The sequence below is a fragment of the Vicugna pacos genome, chromosome 12 (genome assembly GCF_048564905.1).
Source record: "Vicugna pacos chromosome 12, VicPac4, whole genome shotgun sequence".
Lineage (NCBI taxonomy): Eukaryota > Metazoa > Chordata > Mammalia > Artiodactyla > Camelidae > Vicugna > Vicugna pacos.
The window spans coordinates 3,021,853-3,034,112 of NC_132998.1; positions in this window are offsets into that span (position 1 = coordinate 3,021,853).

Consider the following 12,260-nt stretch of genomic DNA (forward strand, 5'->3'; position numbering starts at 1 on the left):
TTGATCTATAGCCATTTGGTGGTGGCTGGATTGCTGACCCTTTATCTGACCCATATTTTGCCAATATTTTTCTCAGTCTATCACATGTCATTGGACTCTGTTTATAATGTATGTATCGTACCTTTTAATTCTTTTGTATATAGTCACATATGTCTGTATTTTGTCTTTACATATTCTGGGCTTATTACCTTTGTAAAAAGATGCTCTTCACTCCAAGTTTACACTAATGATCTCCTGCCTTTTCTTATTACACAGAAGACCTCAGTGAACCAATTTCCTCAACAATTAAACAACCGCCTCACTTCTTCAATTAAAAACAAAAACACAGCAAACTGACTAGTCCATCCATTAGAAATTCAGTCTGTCTTAATTTAGTTTTAATATATTTGTATGCTGTAAAACACCTTTATTCATGATGTTGTATATGTAATTTCTGATAAATGTTTATAACAATTCCTCAACACAAAATAGGTCTTATTCTTTAAACTACTAAAAAAGTTTTCAATAACAATCAGAATTTCTACCATTATATTAATGTTAAGTTGACCAATTCTCAAGTGCTAACTATATAAACATCCACAATTAATTTATAGGGAGATAAACCGAGAGAGACAAAGAAATACAGAAGAGCTTGTGAGATGTTGTCTAGGAGGCCAAGCTTTGAATTCCTGTCCGCTACTGCTCTGGATAGAAAAGAAAGCTAACTTTATACGTGAATGTTTAAATATAGCTTGTCTGAGATCTGCCATTCAGAATTTTCACAGAAGTCGTTTTAAATCGGGAGCACCACTGTTACAGCTCCTCTAGATCTAGGCCACAGCTGTTCACTCAGCCACAGTTTGGCACTCTTCCTTTGCTTTTCATGTTGTGCTTCTCTTGATTCTTGAAACATGATCTGCTTTAAGCTGACATGGTCGGTGCTCAACTGAAAGCTTCTACTTAACGCCTAAAGACTATGGAGAATGTTACACTGATTTTCTTAGCTATGCAGAAAGAATCTGAGGATGCGCAGAGCTCACTCAACGGTGGTTGCCATAGCAGAGAATTAGCGGCAGTGTGTTCTGTTTACACTGGTAAGATGCTCACATTTGGTTTGCTGAGGCACAGACCACAGTTTCAGGGTTTAGAACCAAGTAGTCAGTGCTGAGTGTGTGTATTTCCAGGTCTTGAAGTTCAGTGAGGTTCAGAGTCACAACCGGGAAGTCAACCAGCAGCAGAGCACCCACGAGAAAGCTAAGAAATTACTGGGTTGTAAATCTCCCAAAGACTAGAAAAGTTTAAAATATAAGTACTTGGAGCTGAAATCCAATCTAATTAGTAGAATGCTTAAAACAAAACCAAATAAAACCATAATAAGAGTAATCCTGTGTCCCGATACACTACTGATGACATGGATCATAAACACGGCCAGTAGGCAGGATGAAAGGCTAATATTTAGAATGATAATTGTCCAAAGATAGATAAATACTCTGCTGTGTTTACAGGGCAGTTGGGGGAGAGTGGACAAATAGCAAAATGCCCTTCCTCAGTGGTAGCCAACCTGTTTGCTTCAACTTTGGAGACAGTAATGGGGATTTTATGTAATTTCTGGTAGGGTAGAATCCAGTTTAAAATGTGGTTTCCCCAGAGCCTAGAGGCAGCGGTAAGGAAGTAGCACTCTCAGTTAATTCCGAGAGGAATAAATATGCGGAGAACTGCTAGCCGATCATCAATTAATCCTGATAGCAGTTCCTTAGAAAGTTATTTTACTCACAGTAAAACTACATCCAATGGTTCCTGCTTTAACAGAAACACTTCCAGAGAATATCTGATTTAAGGATGATGGGGTAAAACTGGCATTTCTTGCTTTCCTTCCTGAGAATTACCCAAAAAGCGATGAAAAACACCAAACACAAAATCAGCAAATCAATTTTTATGAAAATGGGACAGTTAAACCCACAAAATAAAAACTAGATTAAAAGGTTGACAAAGCTTGAGAGGATGGAGTAGAAGGGCGCATGGGAAGAGGAGAAAGAACACTTCCTTTGTGAGTCTTCAGAAGAGCGGGTAGTGCAGAAGGTTCTGGAAGCTGGCGCACTCCCTGAGCTGCAAAACCAAAATCCTTATTTACAACAGCACGAGCAAGATGCTTGCTCTTATAGTTGAAGTTCCCCTGAACCAAGTTGAATTTCTAAAAGATGAAAAGGGGCTTTCTGAGAAATCATACAAGCCATATCTGTGGGATTGTCTGTCCGTTTGACAACAAAGGGGAAGAAAGTCTTGGTAGTGTGCACAGATCTATTTCAGAGGCTACATGAAGACACACAAAACCCTGGGTCAGAAAAGAAAATTTGGCTAGCTGGGAACATAGCCTTAGCTGATGCCCAAACATTTAGCTGTGGCTTATTATGTGCTTTATATTAAGAAAGAACCCAAAATAAGAGTTCACAATACTCTGTAGACTCAGTCATGATTTTGAACAAGTCCCAAATATCTACAATTATTTAAATTATAACTTCTAACCTTGTATTTTTCCAAATGCAAATACAGCATCAGGTCAAAATGTTTCATTATCTTCAAGTGAATATAAATACTGACACATTATTATTGAATCTGGATTTTAACCATAACAAAGAAAATGGTACATATACACACGCAATCACGCACATGCATGCACACATACACTCTGTGAAAATACCTATATAGTTAAAAATTGAAGCAAATGACTCCTTACCAAGTATCAAGTTATTATTTGTGGAATATAAATACAAATTAAATGGGATAAAGACGAAAAATGCTTCCTTTTGTAGCTCAAGTCTCAATGATCACGTCTCCATTCATACATATGCAATGAGTGTCTATTCTTCACAGGAGGGAAAAGAAGAACATGGTATCCTTGGCTTCAGGTAGCTCACAACTTGAGAAATTAAAGTGCTTGAACACATACACACACATTATTAAAAGTATGGTATTTAAACATCAGCATAAGATCTCTCACACAGTGATGTAAGAAAAGGATCAAGATTTACTCATACATTTAATCACCATGGTCTTCACTCCAGGCAGTTTAGTTTACTTATTGTCCTTTTAAAAATGCTATTTTAGTAAAGGGAATTAAAATGACCATGTTTCATCGAAGCTAAGATACCAGTTGTTTGCTGTAAGAGGTACCACAATGTCAGAGACGGTAAAATGTGGAAAAAAAAATGTGCATCTTTGAAATAGAGCATTAAGGCTCTTGGATACCTGACACATTCCCCAGTGTCGATGCAGTGCCCAGCCCATAGTGGGTCCTCAGAGCATTTGTTGACTGAATGAGATTATCTGCTTTCTGATCCTATTTATACTTAACTACATTGCCTTCAAACGTGTCAGGGAGTGTTGTCAACATTTTATATTAGTCACTCAGCCTGTGTGAGATGGAGGACTGACCGAAACTTCTAGACACAGGGCTTAGACAGAAACCAGACTGTTTCTGAATAAGGAATTTCTTGTTACATAGAGTCTGTCCTTTAAACAGACACACGCGTTTGCTGAATGTCTTCTAAAAGATGAGTAACAGTGAAACGACCAAACTCTCATTTCCTAAGTAAATTTTTGATAGTGCATGCAATTTCTGTGGCTTCCCATTGTTTTAGAGTATCATATAATTTAACACTTTCTATCAAGTACGTGGTTCAGGAAAGTATAAATCATACAAATTACTAGGAACTAATGTAAAAGGAAGAAAATTTTGTAAGGCTTATTTTCAAAATGTCAAAACGAATGGGAAAAATCATATTCATTCTCAAACATTTTACAGTTGTATTTATTTAAAAACCCTAGTAGATGAATTCCCACTTATTTTACTTGAAGGTCAAATCATTCAATAGCACTACTTATTTACTTAAACTGACAGCCTGGTAATGACCTTCCTGAAACAGCTTAAAATTCTGGACAACTGATAATGCACTACAATCAAGTGGCTTTCTAACTTGTATATGCAGCTCATTATGAAAATAAATATTTTTAAAAATGAAATGAGTTTAATGTTGATACCAAAACCAGTCCTCTACGGGATTTTTACCTACATAGCTTTATTTTTCCATCTAAATCCAAAGTGGCTAATTTCTAACAAAGAAATATCTGTAACGATTTGCTTGAGTAAATCATAAAGAATCACAGGACTGTGAATTAATAACTTGACTCTCTTCCACTTCATAATGAGTGTATGGTCATTCCAACAGCAATATCAATTGTTAATAATATGCCTTTAAGTTTTAGCATATAATCTTTGTGTACTTCAAAATTCTGCAGGAGGACTGAATGGGACAAGTAAGTAAGATAAGTACATTTTGTTAAGATAAAGAAACCTTAAAAAAGTTATATTGGTTGTGATTTTATTTCAAAATAATTTTTATGTGTAACATAGCTAAGGTCAATCTCTACTACTAGTAATTTGGGAATAATCAATTCTAGCTTTTTCTAGTTTCTACTAATTGCTCTGTCATGCTGAGGGCTAAAAATCAATAAAAAATCGGACAACTTGGTTATCCCCATGGAGCACCAAAAAATTGTAAAAGGCAAAGCACTGCTTTGGAAGATGCTTATATATGAGAAGCGATACCAATGAAAAATGACATTTTCTACAGCATACGTGATTCGTTTTGACCTGAATACACCTGTGAAGGAATGTGGAATGGCAGAAATGAATACCCTGATTCTGTCACTGGAAAAATTGAGATTAAGAGAGGTTCTCATTTGCATAAGGTCAAGGCATTCAATGTTATTTTTTAGACTAAACTCTGAATATTTACCCTGGAATAAATTACTCAAAAAAAAAAAACCAAACAAACAAACATTTTTAAGGCACGGTATGTTGTGAAACTTATGATGTCAGAGGTCAGAAATGAACAAAAGGGAATTTGGAAGTTGAAGTATACTTAATACCTGTCTTTTGTCTCCATCTCCAGAAGCAAGTGAGAGCCACGTGCAGCAGTCAGAGAGCTGGACATCACAACACCACTTTCATAACTGCTGCCTTAAACTCGGCTTTACCTCCCAGACGTATGCAGACTCCAACCACTTTTCACTGCCTAACGCTACCAGTCAGTCCGAGCCATCAGCATTTCTTGCCTGCACTGTTGTAATAGCCTCCTAACTGGTCTATCTGCTTATCTTTTTCTCCCTTGCTAAACACAACAGCCAGAGCAGGCTTTTAAAATGGTATCAGGGCTTCCCCTCTCACTTAGAGCCAAAGCACGACATCCTTCCATTGCCCCACTGCCTTTCTAACACCTCCTTTTTCAGTTTGTTCGGTCAGCTTGGCCTTAGTGTTTCTAGACCATGCCAGGTGCCCTTCTGCCTCAGGGCCTTTGGACGTGCTGTTCAGAGGTGCTTGGACTTCTTCAGTGACCTGCATGACTTGGTCCCTCACCTGTCGGGTACTTATTCAACAGTCGTCCTATCTGACATGCTTGCCCTGCTTCCCCCATTTCCATGTTTTTTCTCCTTCACATTTTCTACCATTTAACATGCTGTCTACTTCACTTGCTCGTTATAATTCTCCTGCTTAACTGAAATTCCACAAGGGCAGAAAGTTTGGCTGTTTTAAATTCAGTCCTGTGTCCTCAGAGTCTGGAACAGTGCCTGCCATGTAGATGCTACTCAACAGATATAAGCTGAAAAAAACAGACCTTAATGGAGAGCCATTAAAGCTGTGTAAATACGAGAGTGCGTGCAGAAAGAATGAGATGAAAGCTGCAAAATAATATGGTGCTCTAGCCTGCTATAGGTGAAGAATGGCATCACTGGTCTCCCAAATTCATTCAGAAAATTCTTAATGCCATGGGATACATCTTGTAGTCAAGCAACTTCCCCAAATCCCCATCCTACTCACTAAACTTCCACCGTGTAGCTGACTTCTTTCATGCCACTGGTGATTGCCTCAGACTTGATCACTCACTGGGCAATGCATTAATCACCTGACATATATTTTCTTAATTAAACACATATTGCCTCAATTTTTTCAAATGGGAAAACAGGCTTGAAAAACCCTAAGCAACTTTCCCAAATGATGTGACTGGGATTTGAACCCACATTTTCTTTCCTCAGAGCCTCAGCTTGTAATGATACTATTCTCCCTCCTAATAGAGGCCATTAGGCATGAACTCCCAAGTGTTTCTTAATTTTCTTTTCTGCTATATTGTCAGAAATGTTATTCCTTCTTTGGTTCTGGGTTAATAAACCACCTATATTAAGAAGCCCACACTTCTTCTAATTATTTCTTATGTTATCATGAACCTTCAATCTCTCTCTCTACCCTCATGCCTTTGAAGTGAAATACAGACCTAAATGTCTCCCATCTAAAATGAAAACAAGAGAATATAAAAATAAACAACAAAAAAAATTGCTTTAGACTGCATCTAAGCATCCTGCATCTCCCTGTGGTTACAGCCTTTATTCTCTACTCCCTTTTAAATCAAGCATGAATTATATGTCTGGGTCATATCTGAACTATCTATCTCCCCTGGTCACTGACATTTCCTTATCAATTCACTCTTATTTAGCCAGACTTATTCTGTGCCCAACCTTCTGCTGAAACTATTCATACTTCCTAATTATGAATGAATGTCATTCTTTTACATATTTTTTTTCTGTACCGTTTGCTACTGCTTAAGGCTCTTTCTTCCTCTTTTGAGATCTTATCCTTCTTTTTGTCCTATGATCTCAGTCTTTCCTAATCCCTTTTCTGCCTTTTGTGACAGTTTTTCACTATTGCAGGACTACTCTTCCATGACTTGCCCCATTCACAGAGGGGTAACCAGGATTCAGTCCTCAGCTTGAAACTGCTCTCCTGCTGTCTAATCCTCTTTGGCATTCTCCTTGTCACCCCTACAGCTTTAAGCTCAAATTTTATGACTCCTATTTATGACTTCAAATTTTATGACTCAAAATTTATGTCTCCAATATCCCTTACTCAGACCTTTCCCCTCAGGCCCACGTCCATACTTCTCATTGCCTATTGGACATCGTAAACTAGACAGCAACAGACATCTTGGAATCAACAAGTCTAACAACAAACACATGACCTAGCCTGTCACCCTTCCTCCAGCCAAAAAATCCACTGCTCTGGTTTTTCCTGACTCAGAGAATGTCCACTTTTCTCATTCAATTACACAACTCAGAAATAAAAGATACACCAGAGACTCCTCCTTTTCTTTCATACCCATATTAAATTGATCCTAAAATACAATTCTGCCTCTCAAATAGTTCTTTGTACTCTCATTTTCTATTTTCCCTCTGCTTCTTTTTTATTGTGGCAAAATACACATAATATAACTAATAAAAAATTTACTATCTTAACCGTGGTAAGCATACAGTTCAGTGGTATTAAATACATTCACATTGTTTTGCAACTCACCACCATTCATTCCCATGACTCTTTTCATCTTGTCTTCTTTTTTCTTTAGCTTTTTTAAATTGAAGTATACCTGATTTACAGTGTTGTGTTAATTTCAGGTAGAGAGCAAAATGACTCAGCTATGTGTGTGCGTGTGTGTGTGTACGTGTATATATATATCTTTTTCAGATTCTTTTTCATTTTAGGTTATTGTAAGATGTTGAATATAGTTCCCTGTGCTATATAGTAAATCTTGTTTATCTATTTTGTATATAGTACTCAACATGTATATCTGTTAATTCCAAACTCTTAGTTTATCCCTCCCCTCCCATTTCCGCTTTGGTAACCCTAAGTTTGCTTTCTCTGTCTGTTGAGTCTATTTCTGTTTTGTAAATAGGTTCATTTGTATCCTTTTTTCAGATTCCACATATAAATGATACAATTTATTTGTCTTCCTCTGTTTGACTTACTTCCCTAGTGCGAATGGATCCTCTAATTCCAGACTTCTCCTGCTATCATAAATCCTGTCAGTAGCTGATTCACCACCCTACTCTTCCTTGTCAGTAATTGGAGGAGGAGATGACTTACTATTGAGTAAGTGAAGCAAGGACATTTTGAGTGACTGTCCTCCACATCTGTAGAAACCATGACACTAATTCAAATAAATAAACAGTAGGAGACGCCAGGATCAACAACAATAGGTAACTCATGTGTTACCTCACCACAAATTCACCAGCCTTCTATCTGTCTTTCTTGTCTAAGCTTCAGAAGGGCCAGATAGAAGTCTTTAAATACCCTGCGGCGGTGTTAAGATGTCAAGGGGAGAGCAAGACCTGACAGTCTGCTAAGCTTTCCAAACTAGGAATAGCTTTTTTTTTTTTTTAATGCATGCGTGGTATTCTCTTGCAACAAGTATCTTACTAGTTAAGTGTGGCATTAGTCAAAGTGAATGTCAATTCTTAATTAAGAGACAGACAGTAGGAGTTGCATTTGCTTCTGGTAAATCCAAAACAGGAAAGTTTAATTTACTTGAAGGTTAGAGGTTGGAATAAGTCAAATATGATTCCTTGCCATGGGCCATGGACAGATACACCCTCTCCCTCCAGACCTACTTGAACAGGCTTCTTTCCAAAAAGTCTCAGGTTCTGTATCATCAGGGCTTCCAGACAGCCTTCTCTGACTCTCTTATTTGAATTCAAAGACATCTTTTTGTGATGTCTTTGTACATATGTATCATAACATTTAATACACTGTGTCATAAATTTTCATGAACGTTTCTCCCTACTCCACCAGAACATGAAAAGGGGAATAGATTTTATTCAACTTGTGCCAGCAGGGTCAAGCAGTATGAAATTGTACACTGAGCATGGTGTATAATTGTTAGTAAAATTTAAAAAAGAGAATGATGCAGGAAAGTGGGGAGGAAAAGGAGAGAGGGAGGGCAGGAAAAAAAAAAGTGAGAGGGAAGGAAGAAATCCAGACTGAACTTTTTGAGGGTACAGTAACTCTCAAACTTAAGTTTCCAAGCCATTTTGACAGGCTAATTCATTCCTATTGTGATATCCTGATGTTACAATGTTGAAAATTATTCCATGGAGCAAGGGTGAGCTATTAATTCTGCTCACCCGCTGACAATTACTTACCTTTCTGTGACAGTACAATGAAGTAGTAATTGTAATTTCAAAGAAGTATGTAAGAAGCTGTCATACCATAACTCCACCGAAGCAACTGTTATGGTCAATTAGGTGAATAATAATTGCTTTAAAAAGTCGTTAAATAGTTTTAATGATGGACACTAATAGCTCCTTTGGAGCTGTTAGTTGGATCAATAATTCATATTTTAAAAACACTGAAAGTACATATTTTTACATTAGATTATTAGGGTTTCCTCAGTCAATATCTTCTGAAGTAATAGATTTACATAGCAGTTTTGTAAGTAATTCAATATATTTCTATGTCAATCAAACAGATTATGATAATTAAAATTAAACAGCTCACTCCTAAACCTCTTTGATTATGGAAGTAAAAAGTATGTAGAAACTGAAAAAGTAGAAAATTCTTATTACATTTTAGAAATAATTTTTTGTATTTAAATAACTATTTCAAACAATCATAAGAAATCACAATATTGCTGGGTTTTAGTCAAATAGTTCTGGAAGTAAATCTTTTTAACCATCTTCTGGAAAAAGGTAATCACTGAGAAAATAAAATGTTATATTTTCTTTATAGGAATTTTCAAATAAGTTTTTAGTTATATATTATTCTTATATTGATGTTAAATAATATGATTTTTATGAATAGGAGATGGAATCAAATTACGAGTCATATAATTTGGGCAATCCTTATTTTATAGATTTGTAAAATCCCTTAGCTTCCTTTTTACCTAGTTCCCATTGGTTTGCACATTTTATTCTGGGTTGTTTCTATTGTATTTCTAAGAATTACAGTCTTTTTGGATTCAGCAAACATTTATTGATTGATTAGTATGTGGGATACATTATACACATTTTTTTCTTCAAAAATCATATACTTAACCGGTGTAATAACTCAGAATGTTCAATATTACCTTTTTTATTTTCCTACTGAAGAAATTTTGGTTTTAAATGACTCTCTCATTATCACTTAGAAGGTGATTCCAGAACTTGGATTTAGTCTTGTGACCCCAGGTTAAGTGTTTTCTCACTAGTACAAAGCTGCCCAGAATTACCCTTTTAATACCCTAGAAACTTCGACAAACCACTGTGAATCACTGCCAGTAGATGAAGGATTTGGGACTCAGCATTACCCCCAAGTTCCCTTTCCCTTTCTATTTGAACAATGGCGTTTAATGCAAAAGGCAGGATGTTAGTGAAGACTTTTCAAATGTCTCTATTGCACATCTTAACATGACCATTTAAGAGCTCCTGTTTATTCTCCCTTCCAAATACCTCATTACCTGTGCCAATCCTGGTTTTCGTTTCTCCTTAAATTTACCATTCTTCCATGATGTGAGTGCTTACCTGTGTTCTCTCTCCCTCCTCTCTTTCTCCCTCCCCTTCCCCTTTTCCCCCCTTCTCCACCCTCTTGTTTTGTCTCTCTCTCTTTCCCTTCTGATCACGTTTGCATTCTTTCTCTCGCTCCATCGCTTTTGCTCTGTCTTCTCACTTTCCTCTTCTGCTCTCAGGTATCACTCTCTCTGAGAATCTTGTAATTCCTCATTCATTCCTATATAGAGCAGTCAGTTCAGCTTTATGTTTTATTCCCAAATGTCAGCACTCAAATCTATCAAGGCCATTAAAATATCATTTAAAAGGACACTCCATTTAAAAGGAACAGGCACCTAAGAAGGCAGTTTACTGGTACTTTTCTATTACTGAAACAATCTTAGGGGGCTAAGAACTAAACAAACAGCAAACAGAGAGAGAGGGGCAGATTTCCCCTAGGAAGATATTATCGAATGAGATTCTTCCATTCTTATTACATAATGTTGGTGAGTGTATCAAGAAACATTAGTGGCGATGCAAACTAGGGTAATATTTCTTGAGGTGACTGTGTATGTACCTGTGTTTTAAAAATTATGTATCTTTTGACCTACTAAATTTCAATTTTAGTCCTATGTTCTAAGAAAATTATTAGATAAACTGCACATTATCTAGAAAATTAGTGGAACATTGTTTATAAGGGAAATTGGAAATATTATCAATAGGTAATTGTTTGAGTGAATTATGGTATAATCTAACAGAACATGGTACATTATTAAAGTAAAAAAGTATATGTATATATTTTTGATGTAATATACAAGAAATTTATTTCCAGAATTTTTTTTTAAATTATGCTCCAAAAGAATAGCTATGGTATGGGCCATTTCTATGTAATATCAAAATAATTAAGGACTATATTATGACAGAGCAGGAAAATGAATATAATCATGTTGCAAAGGGACTGTAAGTGTCTCCCCATGAAGTAATAAAGAAAAGCTTTTGATCCCTCATATTGATAAGGATTTAGAAGAGTGCGCTGAGCAGACAGACAGCTGCACACCTAGTATCACGTGCCTCATTATTCTGTCCAGTGAAGACACCTCATCTGGCATGGCAGTTGTGATTGGGGCCACCACCGGGCAAAATTTATGGCGCTCAACATCATCTGACGTTAATCATTTGGTTTTTGCAAGGCCCAACAAACGTACTGATTGAAGATATAATGGACATCACCACCCTAAACCTTTAAAATCTTTGATGGTGCCATCAATCCCCATGCTTCCTTTTGGGATTATTATTGCTTCTGATTTATGATACTGATGAGTGAGGGAAATTTCAAGGACTTCATAAAAGGGGCTTCAGACCCTTCTCAGGTCAGAGTTGCCGCATTCACAGTTACCAGAGAGCAAGAGAATACCGAGAGGCACCCAAGTGGGTCATTTATTTTCAACGTACATTCCTTCCTGCCCCCGTTATGTGGACGCAGTACTGTCTTCCTGCTGGTTAGGGTAAATTACTCCCCAAAAGAAGATGCCTTCTCCTCTTGGCTCCTAGACACAGGAGTACAAAGTAAGCTGCCATAGCTTACAGTTCAATGGGACCTTTATTGTGTCCCCTGGCAAGATGGCATCTCCTTTGGCGACCAGGATCTCTAACCCTGCCGCGCTTAGAGTTGTGGGAATGGCATATATTAGGTTCCTCAGTGGGTCATTTAGAATGATGGCCCACTCCCGCTTCTCTTTTTCTTCCTGGACCCACGTCCAGAAAAATTACAACTTCTGCCATTATTAGCTAAACTTAACTTAAAATTAACCACTGCCAGGGCTAGTTCAGTTTGCTGAGAACAAGGTCTATTAATGAAATCTAGAGAAGGTACTTGGTTAGAAAAGGAAAGCGGTAGTATGGATGAAAAGGGCACATGCTGGGGAGAAAACAGGTAA